General features: G+C 37.5%; 1 protein-coding gene across 4 annotated transcripts in view; it reads left to right on the top strand.

The window, feature by feature from the left end:
* The window catches only part of INPP4B (inositol polyphosphate-4-phosphatase type II B), an 813,118-nt gene that overhangs the window by 124,209 nt on the left and 666,717 nt on the right, over positions 1-22,192 (top strand). The window lies entirely within an intron of this gene.

Raw genomic sequence — 22,192 nt, 5'->3', positions numbered from 1 at the left:
TACAGTTGTTGAATAGCATGCCTGATTATGCTTAACAGATTGCATATTTAGTTGCTAAATTTTCAAATCGCTATGTGATTTATTTACATATGTTGTTCTAAGAATATGAAAACTCCTGCAAATATTCTAATGACATACGCATGTATACAAAGTATGAGTATAGTGGCAGATAAACAATGTGTGTATGTTTTATGAATAAAACTCCTATCTCAAAAGAGATTTTTACAGAAAAGTTTCAGACAGTTTAGAATTTTGAAGGGAACTGAGACATCCATTTAGTCCTGTCTACTTATATAGCTATGAAGATGTGATGACACTGTATGTTCATGAACATATATATTAATGAAATGTATTATATATTTTTATATTAACTAGAATTGACTGGGTTTTATTTTGGACAAATTTCTGAATTTCTAAAAGCAAATGAGTACTGAAATAAAGGTAGCATTTAAATTTAATGGACATCAGCAGAAAACTTGTTTCTGAACTTTGATTTGCAGTTGAGCAAAAATAAATTGTTAAATTTGAATTACAAATGTGATATATTTCTACATATTTCTGGCTTCTAGTTAATTCTTCAAAACAGGTGTAAACTCCTTGAGAAAATAGCTTCTTTTCCTAAGGGTAGTCACCCTATCCAAGTTTTACCTATACTGAAATGTTAATTCAAATTAAAATATTCTTAAATGGTTAATGAAGTTAATTGAGGGTTGTCTTTTACATAGAACTATTCACTTTGACTCTGCAAATAGGGATATTAGAAAGAAAACAAATACAATATGTAGAAGAGGTTGAAGCTGAGCTGTGTGATGTAGGCATATGGAGATAAATGATAGAAAAGTGCTTGTTGAAGGGGACTCAATGGAAGATGGCACAGTAAAGAGAGAAAGAAAAAGATCCTAAATGACATGAAGCTAATTGGAAAGGTCAGGGATACATGTGCTTTAGAATATAAATAAGGCATGCAGGGAGTACAGACTCTCCAGGTTGCATTTATGTGAGTTTTTCTTTTCTCAGAGGTATGTATATACTAATATACTCGTTTTTAGGCTTTTATTTTGTTTATTTAAGCTGTGTATAACCTTAGTTTGAAGTGAATGTAACAAAGGAAGGCTTGGGGTGAGGGAAAGTAATTCCCATTCGCGGGATAGAATTTTCAGCATCAGTGTACCCAGAATAACAAAATTCGTTATTTGTTTGTTTGTTTGTTTTTCGTTTTGAAAATAAAGAAATCATTCTGTGTATTGCCAAAATCCAAGAGCTTTGGCATGATACAACTCCCAAGGTGATTAAGATCCAAGATATGTATGTTGTTGTGGAGGGTGGAAGTGAGATATGGAGGAGTAGTTGGGGATGGGAGAACTATGGCCAGGAGAAATGACGTTCATGTCATTATCTTTCTGGGCTGGTCCTACAGATTTGTTGAACTGGGGATGTTTGCAATCTTGTAAAATTCCTATTAATAAGAATACACGCTAACATATTAACATTCTGCCTATTATCTCAGATGGAATATGTGCATTTAAATATCAATGTTTAAATAGTGAAAAATTTAAGACATACTAGTGAAGGTGTTATTTTTAAACAAATGGAACCATTCAGCTTTTCTTAGTTATACATGATGACTAACACATTCATTTTGTGTAGGATTAATTCTGGCAATGGGCTCAGCATGCAATCTGTTGGATTAACGGACACTTTTATGTGTGCAGATACCTGTGAGTTCTACCTTTGACTCTTTTCAAAAGGGCATTTAAACAACTTTTCATGAAGTGTTTTAATGTGAAGTTATTGGTTATAAGTTATAGTTACAATATTCTTAATTTTATCATCCAAAGACAGAGGCAACATCAATGAGGTTAAAATATCTTTCAATATACTTGGTAGGTATGCCGTGGTTGGATTACGTGTAAAAATAGAGACTGTGATTCTGTTCAATTTTTACGTAGGTTTACATGTCCTGGAAATAGATCAAATTTCAATTAAGGAAATTTCATGACTGTAATTATATTTTTATTATACAGGAATATTAAATTTTATTCTCACATATATTGAATTTTTTCTGAAGGAGATTGAAACAGCATATTAAGAATTCAGCAATTCTTTTAGGTACTATAGGTTTACTATATTTAGGCTTACTATAAATACAATTTTGAAAATTGAAAAGAAACTGGGTTATAAGGCTACTGTATGGGGTTACTTATGTTCAAGGACAGTAAGAAATAAGTTGTAAATACATTGTTTACAGATTGATTTTATTTTGGTTTATTATTTGATGTGGAAAATGATATAGACATGATACATGTTGAGATTTAAAAGGATATGTGATATTTTAAGACTTTATTACAGATTGTATTTTCTATTATTTATCGCATACCTACTATAATAATAACAAATGAAAGTACTGCATTGTAACTTGCAGGTTGATTAATAAGCTAATGACCATGCATTTAAATGGGAGTTAGAAATAGTTTAGGATTAGTGATAAAAAATACATGTAAATCTCAGAATGCTGAAATTAGGTTCTATGTCCGATATATACTATACAATGCTTTACAAAAACGTAGTTATAACATTGCGTACAGTATGCGCTCAATGAGTATTGAAACTGCAATCAGAGAATAAATCATTGAACATTCTTATGGAGAAATGATTAAAAAGTAATTCTTAAAGAAAAATTTCATGAAAAGCTATTATGGTAGTTTTTAAGAATTTGGCTTTTGTTGTTTTTATGATTTTTTTCATTTGCAAAAAGTTCTTGGTCTTCTTAACTCTTCTGGGTATTAGTTTCTGTGCAATATTTTATCTTTTTGAAACTCTCAGAACTATAAACCATAGCATTGTCTAGAATCAGCTCCTGCTACTATTCAAGTTCTTCCATAAATTCCTCAGCTATGTTTCTTACCCTATTTATGTCTCTCTTAACACCACATACTCCAAACATTCTTGTCTTTGCTTAGGTTTAAAGCTCTACTTTGAACGTCTAGTCTGCTTTCTTCTTTATTCCCAAAACTATATAATTTTAAAACTTTTCTTTAAGATGCTTTCTGAGACCTTCGTTATATTACAACTATCTTTCTCCCTTAGCCAGCCTACACTGCATTCACTCACACTTAGTTGTGGTATCTGTCATACTGTCATTGATTTGCATGTTTTGGCATATTCTTGTGTGTATGTGTGTGTGTGTGTGTGTGTGTGTGTGTATACAATTTGATATCATCATATATAAAGGTGCACACACAGACATGGATTTTTTTTCTTCAATATAATTGTAAAAAAGATCTTTCTGCCTACCACGTTTACTTTTCCTTATGAGTAAAGCAGACAAATTTTGAGTGAATGAGCTCCTTGAATCTCCAGGATTTCCACTGAAGGTATATTTAAATGACTAAAAGATCTCTTTGTAATAAGAAAGTTATAATTTTGCTATGTTTTGTATTAATTAGGACTACCTGGAGAACCTACTCAGCTTTTATGACTTTTTTTTGAGTCAGAGTCTCTCTCTGTCACCCAGGCTGGAGTGTAGCGGTGTGATCTTGGCTCACTGAAACCCCTGCCTCCTGGGTTCAAGAGATTCTCCTGCCTCAGCCTCCTGAGTAGCTGGGACTACAGGCGTGTGTTACCACGCCCGGCTAATTTTTGTATTTTTAGTAGAGACGGGGTTTCACCGTGTTAGCCAGGATGGTCTCGATCTCCTGACCTCGTGATCTGCCCACCTCGGCCTCCCAAAGTGCTGGGATTACAGGCACGAGCCACAGTGCCCGGTCTTATGACATCTTTTTAATAAGAATAAAATCTAAGTTCAAATCAACTAATTTATAACACCACTGTAGGAACACATTCTCTTCACCAAAGGGAGATGGCCTAATTCTATCACTTACTGGCTTTGTGCTACTCTATACATCATTGCAGAAAAATCTAACCTGCCCTACCCAACAAAGGCATTTTTGTTCAAGAGCATATACTCTGCTCTATAGTGGAGTCTCTCTAGGCTAAGATCCTAAAAGTACTTAAATGCCAGGTATGGAAATGGAGTAGGGTCATGGTTATTTGGAAAGCTGAAAAGAAATTAGGCCTATTGGGGTTAGGGAGAAGCCTTTGGGGCTCTCAGAGAATTGGCAATTCCCAGTAAAGGACTAAAGTCTTTGAAGAAATTGGTTCCTTTAAGGCTTTAGTAGATCTGCTCATTTTTATTTCTGGTTTTACAGCACTAAGATTACCTTGGAAGGAGAATCACATCATTGAAGGCAAAGTGATCTGGGCTACAAATAATTGGTAGCATGTCCACTAGATTTTGCAAGTACACACATGAATATAAATGTATGTTTGTTCTTCTCTCTCTCTCTCTCTCTCTATATATATATATATATGATGCTGAAAATCAAACACACACACACACACACACACACACACACACACACACACGAGATGCACTCCAGCCTGGGTGACAAAGTAAGACCTTGTCTCAAAAAATAAAAATGAGAAAACTGTATGTGTGTGTGTATATATATATATTATATATATATATATATATATATATATAGTGAGAGAGAGAGAGAGAGGGAGAGAGAGAGAGATTATACACACACACACACACACACACACACACACATGCAGTTGGTCGTTCATATTCATGGTTTCCACATCCACAGATTCAACCAACTGGGAATCAAAAATATTTGGAAAACAGACAATAAAAAATAATCCAAATTAAAAGACAATGCAGTATAACAACTATTTACATAGCATTTACACTGTAGTAGGTATTATAATCTAGAGATGATATGAAGTGTCTGGGAGAATGTGCGTAGGTTATATGAAAAGACTATGCCATTTTATATAAGGGACTTGAACATCCATGTATTCTGGTACATTGGGAAAGAGGAATCCTGGAACCATATCCCACTGGATAATGAGGCATAGCTCTCTATATTTTAATGAATTTGATGTTTTAAAAAGTATACCACTAGATGTCAGTAGCAACCTCCTGGGGTTCCCGTGACCTTAATTTGTTAACAATAAAAAATGGTACTTCATTAGAACATCTTATCTGGGAATAGCAGGTACGTAATTTGAAAGTTTAAGAACTATTTTTTTCCCCCATACAAAGAGTAGGATTGCAGGCATAAAATATTTTGGAATTATTTTCTAAACCAGTTTCTGTTCACATGTAACAAGTTATTTTTACTTCCAGTATTCTCTGTATCATTGAGATGGCAATGAAGAATTATGGGTAAACTTGAGTAATTTGTCAGGAATTATACCTGATGCCAGAGCTCTAAACTTCTGCTTCGATGCTTTATGATTCATTTATGCTATCATTGGATGAGTATTTGTGCTTTGGGTTTGTTTCATTCTGGTTTTGTAAAAGCATTTGGTGCTGTAGCCCATCAGAAGCTTGTGTGGTATTAATTTTTTGGCATCTACATCTGTGCCCTTTTTACTTAGTAAATTCTATCTTTAAATTTTTTCCTTAATAATTTCTAAACTTTCATGGATCTCTGTTTAGTTGTTACAAGGTACTCAACTTTTGGATAGATGCCATAGATTATTATGAATGCTTGCTCATGAGTTGACAACATAATCTAGAAATAAGAAAAAAATGATATTTTCCTTGAATTATAGTACATATAATTTTTTAGTCCTTAAGAATGAGTAAAAGTATCTCATTTTTTTTCACAAATTAATAAGAAAATTGTAGGCTGGGTGCAATGGCTCATGCCTGTAATCCCAGCACTTTGGGAGACCGAGGTGTGCAGATCACTTGAAGCCAGGAGTTCGAGACCAGCCTGGGCAGCATTGCAAAACCCCATTTTTACTAAAAATATAAAAATTAGCTGGGCATGTGAAGGGCACCTGTAGTCCTAGCTACTCAGGAGGCTGAGGTGGGAGGATCACCTAACCCCCGAGTGGTCGAGGCGGCAGTGAGCCGTGATCACACCACTGCGCTCCAGCCTGGGTGGCAAAGTAAGACCCTGTCTCAAAAAATAAAAAATAAGAAAATTGTAGTGTTGGCCAATGTTCAATAGATACTGATAATGTTATTTTAAATAATGCCATTAATTTTTTATAAGGTTAGGTTTACATTAGCAGGAAGATTCAGTCTAATTTGTTGGATCTTAGGCATGAGTTAGAAATCAGTCATAGGTGAGTGGGCGTGAGTCAACCAAGTGTGAAGCAGATTTGTAAGTGATAAAGAGAAAGGAAGAGTTGTTCCCATTTCACTCCCTTGGAAAAAAATCCACTTTAAATCCATTCAAGATGTAAAGATAATTATAAAAACATTTGCTTTCCTGAAGCACATTGTACCAAGGAAAATATTAATGTAAATGTTATATCTTTATCAAGTTTAAGATTTTTAAAAATTATTTTAGTTGGTATAATGAGGTGAGGCTAACTGAGCGAGTGCATAGGCTAAGGGAGTACGTACTTTCATACTGAAGTTGTTATATTTGAGTATTATTGGTTTAACTTCATAAGATTAACACTGAGTTTCTTAAATCTTACTGAGTTTTGCGTCTCTATTTTAGAACTACCAGTAAAAGGGACTTATCAGGATTTTCTCCAAGACTGTGATTGTTATTCTTTAATTATGTTTACAGATGATGAGGCAGACATTTGAAATCATGCTGCAGTTGCTTGGCATGAGCATCAAGCTAGTGCTGTGCCTTTCATTCATGAGTAGCGCTTGCTCATGGCCCCGATTCCCTGTGCCATGAGAAAGTGCTGTTCATGAATGGAAGGCATAGCACTAGCTTGATGTTCAGTTAAGACACTCTTATCATAGAGTCTGATGTGGAAGCACAAGTTTGCTTGATCTAGAATAGTCCAGCCTATGCTTCCCATACTTAACTTTCTAGAAGGGGTGAGGAATAAGATCTGACTGGGGCATCTGTCTTCAGTCTGCCACTTTCTTCATAATTTATAGTTAAATGACAAACTGCTCATGAGATATTTTGAATAGAGAGGGTGCCAATTTTAAACAAACTGTTTTAACTACACTTAAAAAGCTAACTTCCATTTCTATATGTATCAGTGCGTTTCTTCTCAACATGTTAATTTGCTTGCACATTTATGTGGATTAAGTTAAAACAGAGAGAATGAAGTTTCCTTTGGGCTATTTCATAAATTCAAACACCTCAGTCTGACATTCAAAGACCACTTTTCCACTGCTGCATTCTAAATTTTCTCAACCTCATTTCCAGTCGATTCCTCACCCAGATGTTGCCTTGTAGCTATACAGCCTGGTTGATCTCATATGTGTGTGACTTACTTGTTTCTACCTTGATGGCTTTGCATTTACCATACTTTCCACCTAGAATTTGACTCTTTTCTCCCCTTTCCTAACATCTTATTCTTCATTTCAGAGACAGCAGAGTGTACAAGGGGCAATTCTTTTTTTGTTTGTTCGTTTTGCTTTTTTTTTATTATTATTATACTTTAAGTTCTAGGGTACATGTGCACAACGTGCAGGTTTGTTACATATGTATACATGTGCCATGTTGGTTTGCTGCAACCATTAAGTCATTATTTACATTAGGTATTTCTCCTAATGCCATCCCTCCCCCAGTCACCCACCCCATGACAGGCCTGGTGTGTGATGTTCCCTACCCTGTGTCCAAGTGATCTCATTGTTCAATTCCCACCTATGAGTGAGCACATGCAGTGTTTGGTTTTCTGTCCTTGTGATAGTTTGCTCAGAATGATGGTTTCCAGCTTCATCCATGTCCCTGCAAAGGACATGAACTCATCCTTTTTTATGGCTGCATAGTATTCCTTGGTGTATATGTGCCACATTTTCTTAATCCAGTCTACCATTGATGAACATTTTGGAAGCCATATAGTTTGGGTTCAAATCCCAGACTGGTAACTTCTTAACTTATTGCTGCCTGGCTGAAGCAAGTTATTTAAGCTCTGTGTCTCCTATTGCCTTCTTCTAAAAAACTGGGAAAGAAGATACTTACATAATTTAGTTACTTAAGTGAGGATATTAATAGAAACTTAAAATAGTTACTGGCACATAGTAAGTAGTTAATGTGTATTAGCCACTATGAATTCCATCAAGTCAGTTTCAAAATTCATCCTCATAAAATTTAGCGTCAAAATTTACTGTCCTTCATGCAGCCACTAATCTCATTAGCCTGTATTTCAAGTTCTAACAGCCCACCCTATCAGTACTTTCGCGTTTGGTAATCTATACATTTTAACCACTTGGTATATTCATTTCCTCATTAATAAAAAGGACAAATAATACTTGCCATGGTCATACCTAGGGTTATTATGAAGATAAAACTAGAAAATAGAAATAATAAGATTGATCATAGTAACCATTTATCCTGCTCTTATGTGTAAGAAACTGAATTAGAAGTTTTACTTATGTTAATCTATCACTTGATACCTTATCCTCATGTTGGTAGCAGGGTTCTAAGAAAGAGAAGGCAGAAATGTGAAAGAGCTCTTGAGGCCCAAGGTTCAGAACTGACATAAATTACCGCATGCTACCGGTTGGATAGAAGAGGTGGGAGAATTGAGGTTGTTTTATAATGAATACACCAGAAATCCATCCTACATATGAAAAAACTTAAATAAAATGAGATTTAAATACTTGCTGCTATGGTAGACTTGGGACCTCTACCTGGCCTATTAGGAAACTTTACTTTTCGGGACCCAGTGATTCTACAAAGATTGGGCATGTGACCTGAGCAGAATTATTCATAGCCATAACATGAGAAATGCTATTTAAGAGAGAAAGATTCTTCTTTTAGGATCAAAATTGTCAGGATGTTGAAGTATGGCAGCCAGTCATTTTTTGTTCTTGCATTTGGGGAATATAATGAGAGATAAGAAAGAGCCAAGATACGGAATGAATGAGCAAGTATTAGAAAGATGCAATAGTATCATTTGGATCACTGAATCTAGCTGTACTTGAAGTCTATAACTTGCTAATTTTTATAGAATATGTATGTGTATGTTATTAAATAGGTTTGACTAAGATTTCTTTTATTTGAGTCTGAAACAATTTTAATTAATGACAATGGATTAGTTTCCAAAAATGGACACAACAATGTCTCTAATCTCACATGTTCTTCCAGAACCTCATTGGCATCTCCATCCTGAGTGGGTTTGTGTCTGCTCTGATAAGCACTGGAGAAGTAATGCTATGTGATCTCCAAATGTAGTCATAAAGTTGACATAGAAGCTGCTTGCCTATCTCTTTTTTGGGACCCCTGTCCTTAGAACCTGGCGATCATGTTGTGAGAAAGTCCAGGCCTAATGGAGTAACCGTTTGTAAGGTGTTCTGGCTGACAGTCCAGCTAAGGTCTCTGCCAATAGCCAGCATCATTTGCCAGTCATGTAAATAAACAAATCTTCAAATGGTCTCAGCTCCTAGCCTTGGCACAGCCCAAGTGATAATGAGTGAAACAGAGAAAAGGTATCTCCCCATGGTCCCAGCCTATAATGCAGATTCATGAACAAAACAAATGTCAATATTTGATGCTACTAAATGTTGTGATAATTTGTTAGGCAGTCATAGCTAACTGCAACACTAACTTCTCCCATAGCTCCTTCCCAGGGCTCTCTTCTGCTACACTTGTCAGACCCTGCTCTACCTGGTACTGCTGTTCCACTTTCACCTATGCCTTTATTTCTACGCACTTTGCTTTACCAGGTGGTTATAGACATTTTGTATTCAGTATTGTATTTCATTGGCTTTGTGATATACTATTCTTGGATGAAAATGGGGTTGGAGATCCCCATGTTACTCTATGCACCCTATTGAAAAGCTGGTATTCCAACTTGACAAATTCTACTCCTACTCTCTACTGCTATGCTAGCTGATAGCCACTAGGCACATGTGATTATCTGAATTTGAATTAAATTCAAATTAAATAAAATTGGGAATTTCTTTATACTAGCCACATTTCAAGTGCTCAATATTTATATGCAACGACTGGCTAACATACTGGACATTGCAAAATTATGCAGCATTTTAATCATCTCACTGTTCTATTAGATGATACTGTTCCAATTTGCAAATCGCACATGTGGTCCAAGGCTAAATCCCTTAAATACCAGGATTCAATGATGAAAATCTTTTTACCTAGAACAGAGAGCTCAAAAGGATTTGGTCTCTCTTACCCAGGTATGAACTCTGGGAGAGGACAGAGATGAAAATCTCTACTTCAGTTAACAGGGTTATGTTTCATTTATATTCACATGAAAAGACTGCCTTTGGTAGATTTACCTAATTTATTTCCTAGCCACTGGACATGTGGACAATTGTTTATTTTCTTGAGTATATCAGTTTCTCTTCATCAGTTCAGTCTGATTTGTAGAACAGTTCAATTCCCAGAAGATAACCCAGATATATTTTGCAAATATCTGGGGCCCTTGTTCTCCCAGCAGAGTCCTCGTGAGTACACAGGGCTCCTGTTGACTTGAAAGTGAACTCTGGCTGTGGACTGGATATTACTCCCTTAAAAGAGAAAAAGAGTAACTTCAAGGCAAAAAGGGCCTTTGTTCTCCCTGGGTGTAAGTTTCCTTAAAAGCTTGTTTATTGATTTTTCTTGTAACAACTGAGCTTGCAAGCTATAAAAGAGAAAAACAAAAACAAATAGAAGGAAGGAAATAATATCAACGATCAACAAGTTTATTCATCAGCTTTATCTCATTTGTAGTCAGTCACCACAGGTCTGTGAAATAAAAAGCACCACATGCAGCAATCCCAGTTTTTATTATGGAATCCATAGACTTTAGCTGATCAAAAGGGAAAACAAACACTTCAATTTTCAAGCAAGGGTCCATTCTCATTAAAAGTGATTGTGCCTGAATTTATGTCAACGTGTGAGGAAAGTACAGAAAGTAAGGAGAAAAGAAGAGAACATGGTTGAGGGCGTGATGCCTGCTACTATGACAGTGGCTCCAAGTTTGATTTCTAATCAGTCTGTCAAATTGCCTGAAATACCCTCTGCTAATATTGTTCCTATTGGATGACATAGTCCTAATTTTATGACCCATATGATGAACCTTTAAGAAAGTCCTCTCATCAGGTAATTTTGGAAAATGCTGAATTTTATATCCCCCTCCCGTAATTTTATGATGCACATTAGAATATTCGTCTCTGAGAAATCTTGCTGTAAAGAAACCTGTTTCACTTTGTTTAACCCAGCATTTTCTCAAATTCGTGGACCATGAAGCCTTCTATATTTTAGTATATGTTTTCATGTAATACTCATTGCATCTAGTGGTACTAGGTTTCAATGAAGCACATTGTAAAATGCTGCTTTAGAAGAAAGCATGGTTTCCTAAGTGGGAAGCCCAAAGTTTACCCAGTGAGAGGGTAACACTTTAACACATTAGCATTTATTTAGACAGACTGGCTTTCCTAAATGAGCAGGATCTTAAGACGCCGAGGATGTAGAAGAGGCCAGCACATATTTCCTAAGGAGGACTGTTTCAGGGGACTCTCAAGGGTGGACAACCATATCTGGCAAGGCCTTTTTTGGGACATGAGACTTTCCGAGTTATGTTTCTGGAAAAGGTCGATTTTGGAAGGCATCAAATGGAAGATTATTAGTTCAAGAAAATTTAATAGTGCCGCTGTGTGACTTTCAGAGAATGTTCAATAACTTCCTTTTCTCTTTAAGTATTTCTCAGAAGAGTAGACTTGTCTTACCATTTCTGCTTTCTCACCAACCATTTACTCTTCGATCCACAACAATCTTTCACTTATTCTCTCATTCCAATAGAACTCCTCTTTCACAGATTTTCCATTTGCCAAATGCAGTAGACTCTTTCTGGGTGAACTTCCTAGCTTCCTCCAAGATTCTGTATTCTACCTAAATGCTTTTGACTTCCATATTTCTAGCTCTAGCCCAGGCTACACTTCTGAACTTCAAAATTGTATCCCCAGAGACATCTTGAACTGATGTTTAAAATTGATCCCAAAAACTTGTACTTTCATTCTCTTCCTTCTATAGATTCTTTGAAGACCATCATCTACCCTGTTAACCAAGACAGAAACCTGGGAGTCATCCTTAATTTCTCTTTCGCTCTTAGCCTCTTCAAAATTAACCACCAAGTCCTATTGGTTTTGATGATTGTCAAAATATTTTCTCTGTCCCATAATTCCCATTTCTTTCCTTTCCTTAGGCTTTAGCAAAACACTGGCCTCAGAGTCAAAATATAGCTCTTCCACCTGATATATGGGGACCCTGGACATGTTTGTTATTCCCTTTAATGTCTTATATTCCTCATCTGTAAGATGGAGATAATAGTACAATCTAAGAGAGTTATTGTAATTCTGTGAAAATTAGATGAAGATAAAGTGGGGGTGTGGAGAGAAAATTAAGTTGTTTTCTTTCCTCTCCCTAGGAATGAGGGCTTGGGAGAAGTACTTATTTATTATTAGGGGAAAAATCTTAGTGGATTAGCTGACATTTATATGGTAAAAAATATCTCTTTAAAATGCTATAGTAGTGAATAAAAAAGAAAACAAGTATGTTTGCGATTGGCTAGAATTCATGAGACAATAATTTATCAATTTTTTTCTTTCAATATACAATGATATGCTATTGCCAGGAAAATAAAAGAAGGAAATTAAACTATCTTTAACACATTTTAGGCCAATAGAAATGATCTTGTGTGTGATGGAGTAGATAAAAAAGAAAGACACAATGGCAGCATACCTTGGACATTTGGATTATCTGTTCATCCCAGCTCGTGTGCAGGTATCTGCATTTTATAGGGTCAACCAGCAGGAACACAGTTAAGGGTAGGATTCAGATGTCCTCATCTTTTAAGACCTGGCTACTAATTTCAGTCAATTTCATATAAACATCTCTTATTTTTGCCTAGTGGCTATCTTAGTCACCCTACTGCTATGACGAAGTGCCTTAGCTTGGTTAATTTATAAACAATAGAAACGTATTCTAACAATTCTAGAAGCTGGGAAGTCCAAGATCAAGGCACCAGCAGATTTGGTGTCTGGTGAGGGCTAGCACTCTCTTGTTACATCCTCACATAGTAGAAGGTGCAAAAGTGATGAACATCTCTTTTGGATCTCTTTAATTTATTTATTGTTATTATTTTTGAGACAGAGTCTCACTCTGTCACACAGGCTGGAGTGCAGTGGCACGATCTCAGCTCACTGCAACCTCCGCCTCCTGCATTCAAGCCGTTCTCATGCCTCAGTCTTTCGAGTAACTGGAACTACAGTCATGTGCCACCATGATGAGCTATTTTTTGACTTTTCAGTAGAGATGGGTTTTTTGCCATTTTGGCCAGGCTGGTCTCGAATTCCTGGCCTCTAGTGATCTGCCCGCCTCAGACTTCCAAAGTGCTGGGGTTATAGTCATGAGCCACCGTGTCCGGCCTACACCTCTTATATAAGGTCATCAGTTTTATCCATAAAGGCTCTGTCCTTATGACTTAATCACTTTCCAAAGGTCCCACCTCCTAATACTATTACATTGGCAAATAAGTTTCAACATATTAATTTTGTGGGGACACATTCAGACCATAACAATGGTAAAGAGGTCTTTCTAAAACTGTATTAGTGAGAGATAACTGAATAGAATAATACACATAGCCATGTGTACTTTTAGGTCTACCATGATAAGAAGAATAATAAATGATTGATGATAGTCACTCATTCTTTTAACAAATATTATTAATCTCTTTCTATGGGCCACTGATTCTAGATGCTGGGAATATAGCAGTCTACAAAACAGAAGTTACTGTGCTGCTGAATCTTATGATCCAGTTAAAGAAGACAGGCAGTAAACAAATAAGTATAAAGTATTCTATAAAGGGACTATGGAGAAAAGTAAAGCTGGAAAGGGGGACAGAGCATGTTGTGGTGGGGCTGGAGATATATATTTAAATAGGGAGGCCTGGGAGGCCTCTCTGAGAAGATCCTATCTGAGCAAAGACTGGAAGGAGGTCATAGGGTCTAAGAGCGGTTTTGATAAAAGGAATCAAAACCTTTGATCTGACTTTCCTTTCACTAAGGCCACTCTAGCCACTTTTGACAATCAAGAGAAGGAAAGATCTAGGCAAGAGACAATAGTAATGGGGCCCAAAAGAAGTGTTGGAAGGGACATGTTGCAGAGATAAAGTTCAATTTTACTGTATATGGCTTCTCTAAGGCTCATGCTCTCTTCTGCAGAAGTGCCAGGATTTAAATTAGAGTGAGGGAGAGACACCAAGGAACCAATACTAGAGAGAAATACCAGAGAGATGGGAAGAGAATCATTTGTGCTGTCACAAAAGCAAAGACAGTGCAAGTTTTAAGAAGATATGAACAATGTACACCACTGCAGATAATTCAACTATGAATGTATTATATCCGAAGGAGATACATCAGATTTGACAAATAGAAGTTCATCTGTGGCATTTTCAGGAGTAGTTTTAGTGGAGTTACTAAAGCAAAAACAACTGATTGAGATTGAGAAGTAATGAGGTATAGGTGGAGGATATAGATTGCTCATTCATGAAGCTTGATAGACACAAAAAAGTAGCTTTCAATATGTGAAAATAATATTTTGTGAGATAAAAATTACTTTTTATATGTGCGGTATACTATTATATTTTCCATTCTCTTATCTTTTTTAAAAAATGCTTTATTTTATTAAATAATTTTATAACCCACTCTAGGGTTTTGACTCATGATTTCAACAACATGATCATATGTAGCAATCAGGGATAAAAGATTGTATCTTGGAACCATTGTCCACATCTTCTACCATGTTTGTCAGTATCATATCTTGGCCATTTTGATGAAGCTTTCAAAAACATCATCTCTCTCTTACATATAAAATTTGTACCCTTCAATGTATAGTCACCAACTGAAAATCAATAGGAAAGCTAATCCAAACATATTCTAATATCATTAAGACTCAGTATACAGTTAAAGGCATTGGCTGTGCTCATAAATTTATCCTGCCAACAAAAAATATGGGCAAGTTTCCCTACTTTGATTTTATTCTGCCTCTATGACCTCTGAGATGGAGATCCATGGCCTAGGGCAGAAGGAGTTAACTGTGCTGGAGAGCTTTCATCCCTATTGAGATCTGGAATGGATCTTCTTGAGCAGTGCTTGGCATATACTAGAGGCTAAGACATATTTGTCAAATAAACAAATGGCATTAAGTAATATATTTTTTGAAAGTCAGAAAATTTGCATAGGCCAATAGAAATGATTATTTCCTCCTGTGCTGTAAATCTATGCCAATGCAATACTAAAACTTATAGAATAATATGAAAAATAAACTTGAAAGGAAATGAGAGGTGGGCAGTAGACAGAGGGGGTTACAGATCAAAAGACAATTTCCCTTCTGAGACAAAGCAGGTAATAAGTTGAAAAGAAAGTGTATTAGTCCATTATTGCATTTCTATAAAGAACTACCTAATACTGGGTAATTAATACAGGAGGAGATTTAATTGGCTCATGGTTCCACAGGCTGTATAGCAAGCATGGCCAGGGAGGTCTCAGGAAACTTACACTCATGGTGGTAGGAGAAGAGGAAGGATGTACACCTTACATGGCTGGAGCAGGAGAAAGAGTGAATGGCAGGTGCTACACAGTTTTAAACAACCAGATCTCATGAGAACTCACTATTATGAGAACAGCAAGGGAGAAGTCTGCCCCCATAATACAATCACATCCCACCAGACCCCTTTTCCAACATTGGTGATTACAATTTGACATGAGATTTGGGCAGGGACACAAATCTAAACCATATAATTTCACCTCTGGCCTCTCCTAAATCTCATGTCCTTCTTACATTGTAAAATGCAACCATCCCTTCTTAACAGTCCCCCAAAGTCTTAACTCATTTCAGCATTAACTCAAAAGTCCACAGTCCAAAGTCTAATCTGAGACAAGGAAAGTCCCTTCCACCTATGAGCTTGTAAAATTAAAAACAAGTTAGTTAGTTCTAAGATACAATGGGAGTTCAGGCATTGGATAAATGCACTCATTCCAAAAAGAAGAAACCAGCCAAAACAAAGGTGCTACAGGCCCCATGCAAGTCCAAAACCCAGCAAGGCAGTTATTAAATCTTAAAGCTCCAAAATAATCTCATTTGACTCCATGTCTCACATCCAGGGCACACTGATGCAAGGGATGGGCTCCCAAGGCATTGGTCATCTCTGCCCCTGTGGTTCTGCAGGGTACTGCCCCCTCCACTGCTTTTACAGGCTGGCGTTGAGTGGCTGAAGCTTTTCTAGGCACACAGTATAAGTTGTTGGTAGATCTACTATTCTGAGGTCTGGAGTAGCCTTCTTCTCACAGCTCTGCTAGGCAGTGCCACAATGGAGATTCTGTGTGCCACATTTACCCTCCATATTGCCTCAGTAGAGGTTCTGCATGAGGGGTCCACCCCAGCAGCAGACTTCTGCCTGGATATTCAGGTGTTTCTATACATTCTCTAAAATCTAGGCAGAGGCTCCCAAGTCTCAACTCTTGCCCTCTGTGCACTTTCGGGGTTAACACCACATGGAAGCCACCAAGGGTTATAGCTTACACCCTCTGGAGCAGCAGCGTGAGATGTATCTATGGCCCTTTTAGCCACAGGTGGAGCTGGAGTGGCTGGGATGCAGAGAGCAGTGTCCTGAGGTTGCACAGGGCAGCCCTGGGCCCAGTCCACAAAACTATTCCTCCCTATGGGCCTGTGATGGGAGAGGCTGCCTTGAAGTTTTTTGAAATGCCTTTGAGGCATTTTCCCCATTGTCTCTGCTATTAATATTCTATCTTTACCTATGCAAATTTCTGCAGCTTGCTTGAATTCCTCCCCAGAAAATGGGTTTTTATTTTCTACCACATGGTGAGGCTGCAAATTTTCTAAACTTTTATGCTCTGCTTCCCTTTTTAAAAATAAGTTCCAGTTTCAGGTCATCTGTTTGCCTACACATATGAGCATGCTTTGTTAGGAGCAGCCAAGCCACATCTTGAATGCTTTGCTGCTTAGAAATTTTTTCCACCAGATACCCAAAATCATCACTCTGAAGTTCAAAGTTCCACAGATTTCTAGGACAGGGGTACAATGCCTCCAACCTCTTTGCTAACGCATAACAAAAACGGCCTCTGCTCCATTTCCCAATAAGTTCCTCATCTCCACCTGAGAGCACCTTAACCTGGATTTCATTGTCCATATCACTATCAGCATTTTGGTCACAATAATTTAACAAGTCTCTAGGGAGTTCCAAATTTTCCTTTATCTTTCTTTCTTGTTCTGAGCCCTCTAAATTGTTCCAACCTCTGTCCATTACCCAGTTCCAAAGGTGCTTCCACATTTTCATCTATCTTTATAGCAATGCCCAGTTCCTGCTACCAATTTTCTGTATTTGCCTGTTCTTGCATTGCTATAAAGAACTACTTGAGACTAGGTAATTTATAAAGAAAAGAAGTTTAATTATCTCATGGTTCCGCAGGTTGTACAGAAAGCATGGCTGGGGAAATCTCAGGAAACTTGCAATTGTGGCAGAAGGCCAAGAGAAAGGAGGCACATCTTACATGGCTAGAGCAGGAGTAAGAGAGTGAAGGGGGAGGTGCTACACACTTTTAAACAACCAGATCTCGTGAGAATTCACGCATTATAATGAGAACAGAAAGGGGGAAGTCCACCCTCCTGATCCAATCACATCCCACCGGGCCCTTCCTCCAACATTACAGATTACAATTCAACATGAGATTTGGGTGGGACACAAATCCAAACCATATCAGAAAGACATAACTAAGGAGCCTTAATAGAGACAAGATAGTTAATGGGATCACACTGTATTAGGAAAAAAAGTAGGAGGATTCCTGTTAAAGAAGAGAACGGCCGCCTCTCCTTTGAGGTTGAGTGGTTCCAATTATACTTAAGTTTGTAGACTGAGAATGGGAAGACGAGGATGTTTACTAATATCTCTGAGTTTCTTTATGAATTAGGATCTTCTGCTGAGAGTAAGAGGGTGTATGTCAAGAGAGTGGTTGAGGATAAGACTGAAGTTTTGGAGAGTAATTGAGTAGAAGAAGGTGCTGATCCAGTGCAGGGATTGGTGGACTTGACACTTTGTACTTATCTATTCACAGCTTACAATTCTGTCTTCTTTCTCATTGGTCTGAAGTTAAGATTATGAATTGATCATTCATAGGAGCCAGACAGAACCCATAGATTTATTTTGTTTGTTTCCTGTTATTTTAATAAGCCAAGTTTTAAGATAAAGATCTTCATATGCAAATTTTAGATTTCTAGATGTAAAGTATAAGCCAGAATATCTGAAATAATTCACTGGAGTTGAGCAACATCTAGTGTCTTTAGACAAGGCCTGTATTCTCCTTTAAGCCCAGCCCCTTTACATTACCCAGCAAATGCATGCTGTATAATGCATATCACTCATTTGTGAGGCTTGTCTGGCCCGTGTAGGTGTATGAATGTGAGATCCCTGCTTTAAACTTCAGCCAATGGGATTTGTTTTTGAAGCATGCAGTAAAGCCAGGCTTGCTTGTTTAGCCTTAGCCTAGGATGATTACAGCTTAATGGATTAGTGGTTTTTAATGTCAGGTCATCAGCTCTAGTGGCTGAGCTCTGGGTATTGAGTCATGTTAACAAACCACATAAAACAGATAGGTAAACAAACACATACCCCTAGCCAAACTAGACAAAGGACAGGATGCTCCTTTTCTCTGTGTAAGGCCATTAAGCAGCCCAACTTATTGATTGATTGATTGATAGATATAGTTTCTCAAAATTGTTATTAAGTATCAATCATGAACCAAGTACAAAGGTTAACAAGATACATATCCACTACTCTCTCACAGAGTTTAAAATCCAGAAAGGGAGACAGACATCCAAACAAGTGTAGCTGTGCTCTGAGTATGCCAAGGTGCTATGGGTATTCACAGCCCAGGCAATGGCCTCGAGGGCTTAGGCCTGACAGCGTTAGCCAGGCAAACAGGAGTGGGAAAGATGTTCAAATGTGGATAATTGTATTTGCGAAGTTTGGAGATGTGAAAGCACGAAGTTTAGTGCAGAATGGAAGGAAATTACCTGTGAGTATGACAGAGGACAGGAGGAAAGGTTGAGAGATGAGGCTGGGAGTGTGGAAGATGCCAGGCCGTGAAGGAGCTGGTGAGTCACCTTAATGGATTTGGATTTTGTCCTATGTGTAACAGGAACCACCAAATGGTTTTAATTTGGGAGCTTTATTACATTTCTATTTAGGACAATCAGCCAGGTTGCACTGTGGAGAGTAGAGACCAAGGGGTAAGACTGGCAGCCTGGAAACACTGTCAATACAGTATACTGACTGCTTAACTATTTGACAGCATTATAACAAAACCTTGTACATTATCTCTTTTAATTATTAAGATAATCCTGTGAGGCTAGAGTTTATAATAATTCCAGCTGTAAAGATGAGGAGATGAAAGCTTAGAGACATTAACAGATTGTCGAAAGTAGCACCATGAATGAGTGGCAGAGAGGTAGGAATCAGTCTCTGTCTTAGAGACTCATGCTTGGAACCATTAGGACATATCACCCCAATTGCAGCTTCCCAGAAGCAATATATGATTGAGGGTAGTAGAATGGCTGAAGAGAAATAATCTAGTCTTGGAAGTCAGGAGAATATGATTGACTTGTGTGTGTGTGTGTGTGTGTGTGTGTGTGTGTGTGTGTTTGGGGTGGGAATGGGCAGAGAGATTTGGTAGGAAGAGAAGGATAATATGCAGAATTTTTACTGATCAATTAAGTTCATGGCTTCAATCATTCACTGAGATGCACGAAAAAGGGAGAGTCAGTCTGTGGGAGATGATACATTCAGTGACTGTGCAGGATTGCCTGTAGAAGCTGTCCAGCGGAGAAACATGATCTGGACTGTCAATAGAAAACTGATGGTCCTGAACATCAAGGTTCCCATCTGATGCAGGGCAGTGGAGAACATTTCCAGGAAATATGTTTGTATTGGAAATAAAATATGACCAGGAAGGAACAGTAGTTAAGAACAGTCAGAGGAAGAAAGAGCCAGTAAAAGTTATTGAGAACAAAAGTCTGAGGGAAAACCAGGAGGGTATGGTGAATTTCAAGGGGTAAAGGCCAATAAGAGCAAATGTTTCTGAAATGCAAAATAAGATAACAACTGAGAAATGCATTACATTTAGTGGTTAGTCAAGGGACAAAGTGATGGTTAAGAGGGCACTAATCAGGGAAGGTAGGAGCAAAAGCCAGATTACTGTGACGTGAGGGATGGGTAGGGGGTGAGAAGTACATAGAAAATTGGCATTTATGTCAAGAGGTTTGTAAGTTGTAAGAATAAGTGCAATGACTATCAGGAGAAAGGGCTTGAGGGAGAGTTGTTCTTGTCATTTGTTAAGAATAAAGGAATCTTCAGTATGTTTACGTGGCAATAGAGAAAAGTTAGTAGAAAAGAACATGAAAGATGCAGGTGTTAGAATATGCAAATGATAGCGATCTTTGAGCAATTGGGAAGGGAATTCGTACAGAGCATTGGAGGGAAGTTAATTTTAAATTTAACTTCCCCATGGTAATGGGAGGAATGAGTAAAAAAAATGTGTAGAAGCCTGTAAATGTGTAAGTTTTGTGGCAAGAAGTTAAGGGAATTCTGCATGATGAAGGAATTCATTCTGTGAAGTCATAGAGGCCACACATGTCTTGTTTAGACAGGATTTAAATGAAGTTGATGTCTCAAGGGGTAGTTTTATCAAATTATATATAATTCATATATCATTGTACTCACCATTATATAACTCAATGCAATTAATTTTTTTAGTAAATTCTTGTGGCAGAAGTTCTTTACTGATTTGTTGCTGAAAATTAGCTATCTCAAAATGTTTCCAATATGTTATTTATCAGTCTCATACTCTGTGCCTCCCCTCCACCACCCCACCATCATGCCCCAGGTTGTTTTGTTTTGTTTTTAAACGTTTTCTTCATACATGTTCTGGAACAAGTTCCTGCGGTTTGTTCATTCCGGCCTCCTTATCTTGCCTTCCTGTTGCATCCTGTGTTGCTGGTGAGTCTGTGAGTCCTCTGCTCTGTGAAACACAGCTCCTTCTAATAGATATTCCTACCGATACACTCTCATTGGTATTGGGGAGGTACCGCCCCCTTTTGCTTCTAAGGTCAGTCCTTGCTCCTGGCTAGTTAAGTGCCAGATTTTGGATACACTATCTCCTTCCATACTTTGAAGGGAATGTTCTCATATTGGGCTGCACCAAATGGTGGAGCTCTTCTGAGTTACTGGTCTGGTGCTGCTCGTTCACTTGTTGCCTGAGTTAGCCCCCATTTCTTACTGTAATGCATCTGGTCTTCTTTATGCTCCAGAGTTTGGTGCCAATGCATTCTGCCCTCAGAGAGGAGCCCATTTTTATCCCAGGATGAACTCATTCTTAGGGGTATTAATAATTGCATCATTCATTCTTTCAGGAACGATGAGACATGCTGTAGTAAATTAAGATGCCCCAGAGAAAACAAGCTTTTTATTTATATACCCATAAACATCAAACCCTATGCTCCAAACCTGCTAATTTGTTTAATGGGACTCACTGGACTCATCACCAAGTTTGGGAGCACATTTTTCTTTTATTCTCCGGAAGCTCTTGTTCTCTCTACCTTCTTAACAATCTGTTTAAGGCTAGCATTGTCATCTCTGCCCCTCATAATGTTCCTTTAACAGTACTTCTGTCATAATAGTATTGTGACCTAACCATTGAATCTAACTTGCTGCAGAATGTATTATCATTATTGTGAGGTATTATCTTTTTAAAAATGGAAAACTGATTATTAATTTAAAATTCTGAGATTTCAAATACATATTTGTTGTTTGTGAGAAAGTGGCTATGTTTGGAAAGGCCAATACAACAAGTTGAGGACATTGTGAGTGTCTCATTTACATTAACTAAAGGATAAAAATGGCCTGGAAAGACTCACAAAGAGGGCAGGAGAGAGAGTAACAGTTTTTCTACCAAGTTTCTTCACAATCTCTTCATTTTAATCATTACATATTATTATGGTCCTTTTGCAGGTGAGGAAATCGAGCTGATAGAAGTTAAGTAACTTGCACAAATAACACGGCTACTAAGTTTCTGAGTCAGGCTTAAACTCACATCTTATTAATTCCAAAGCAAGTACTCTAGATAAACTAGTTTTTCTTCAGCATGATAGACATTAGTACTTGTTGATAAAAA

This window comes from Macaca mulatta, chromosome 5, assembly GCF_049350105.2.
Source record: "Macaca mulatta isolate MMU2019108-1 chromosome 5, T2T-MMU8v2.0, whole genome shotgun sequence".
Lineage (NCBI taxonomy): Eukaryota > Metazoa > Chordata > Mammalia > Primates > Cercopithecidae > Macaca > Macaca mulatta.
The sequence above is the reverse complement of the archived record's forward strand: the minus strand, read 5'-3'. Positions and strand labels throughout refer to the sequence as shown.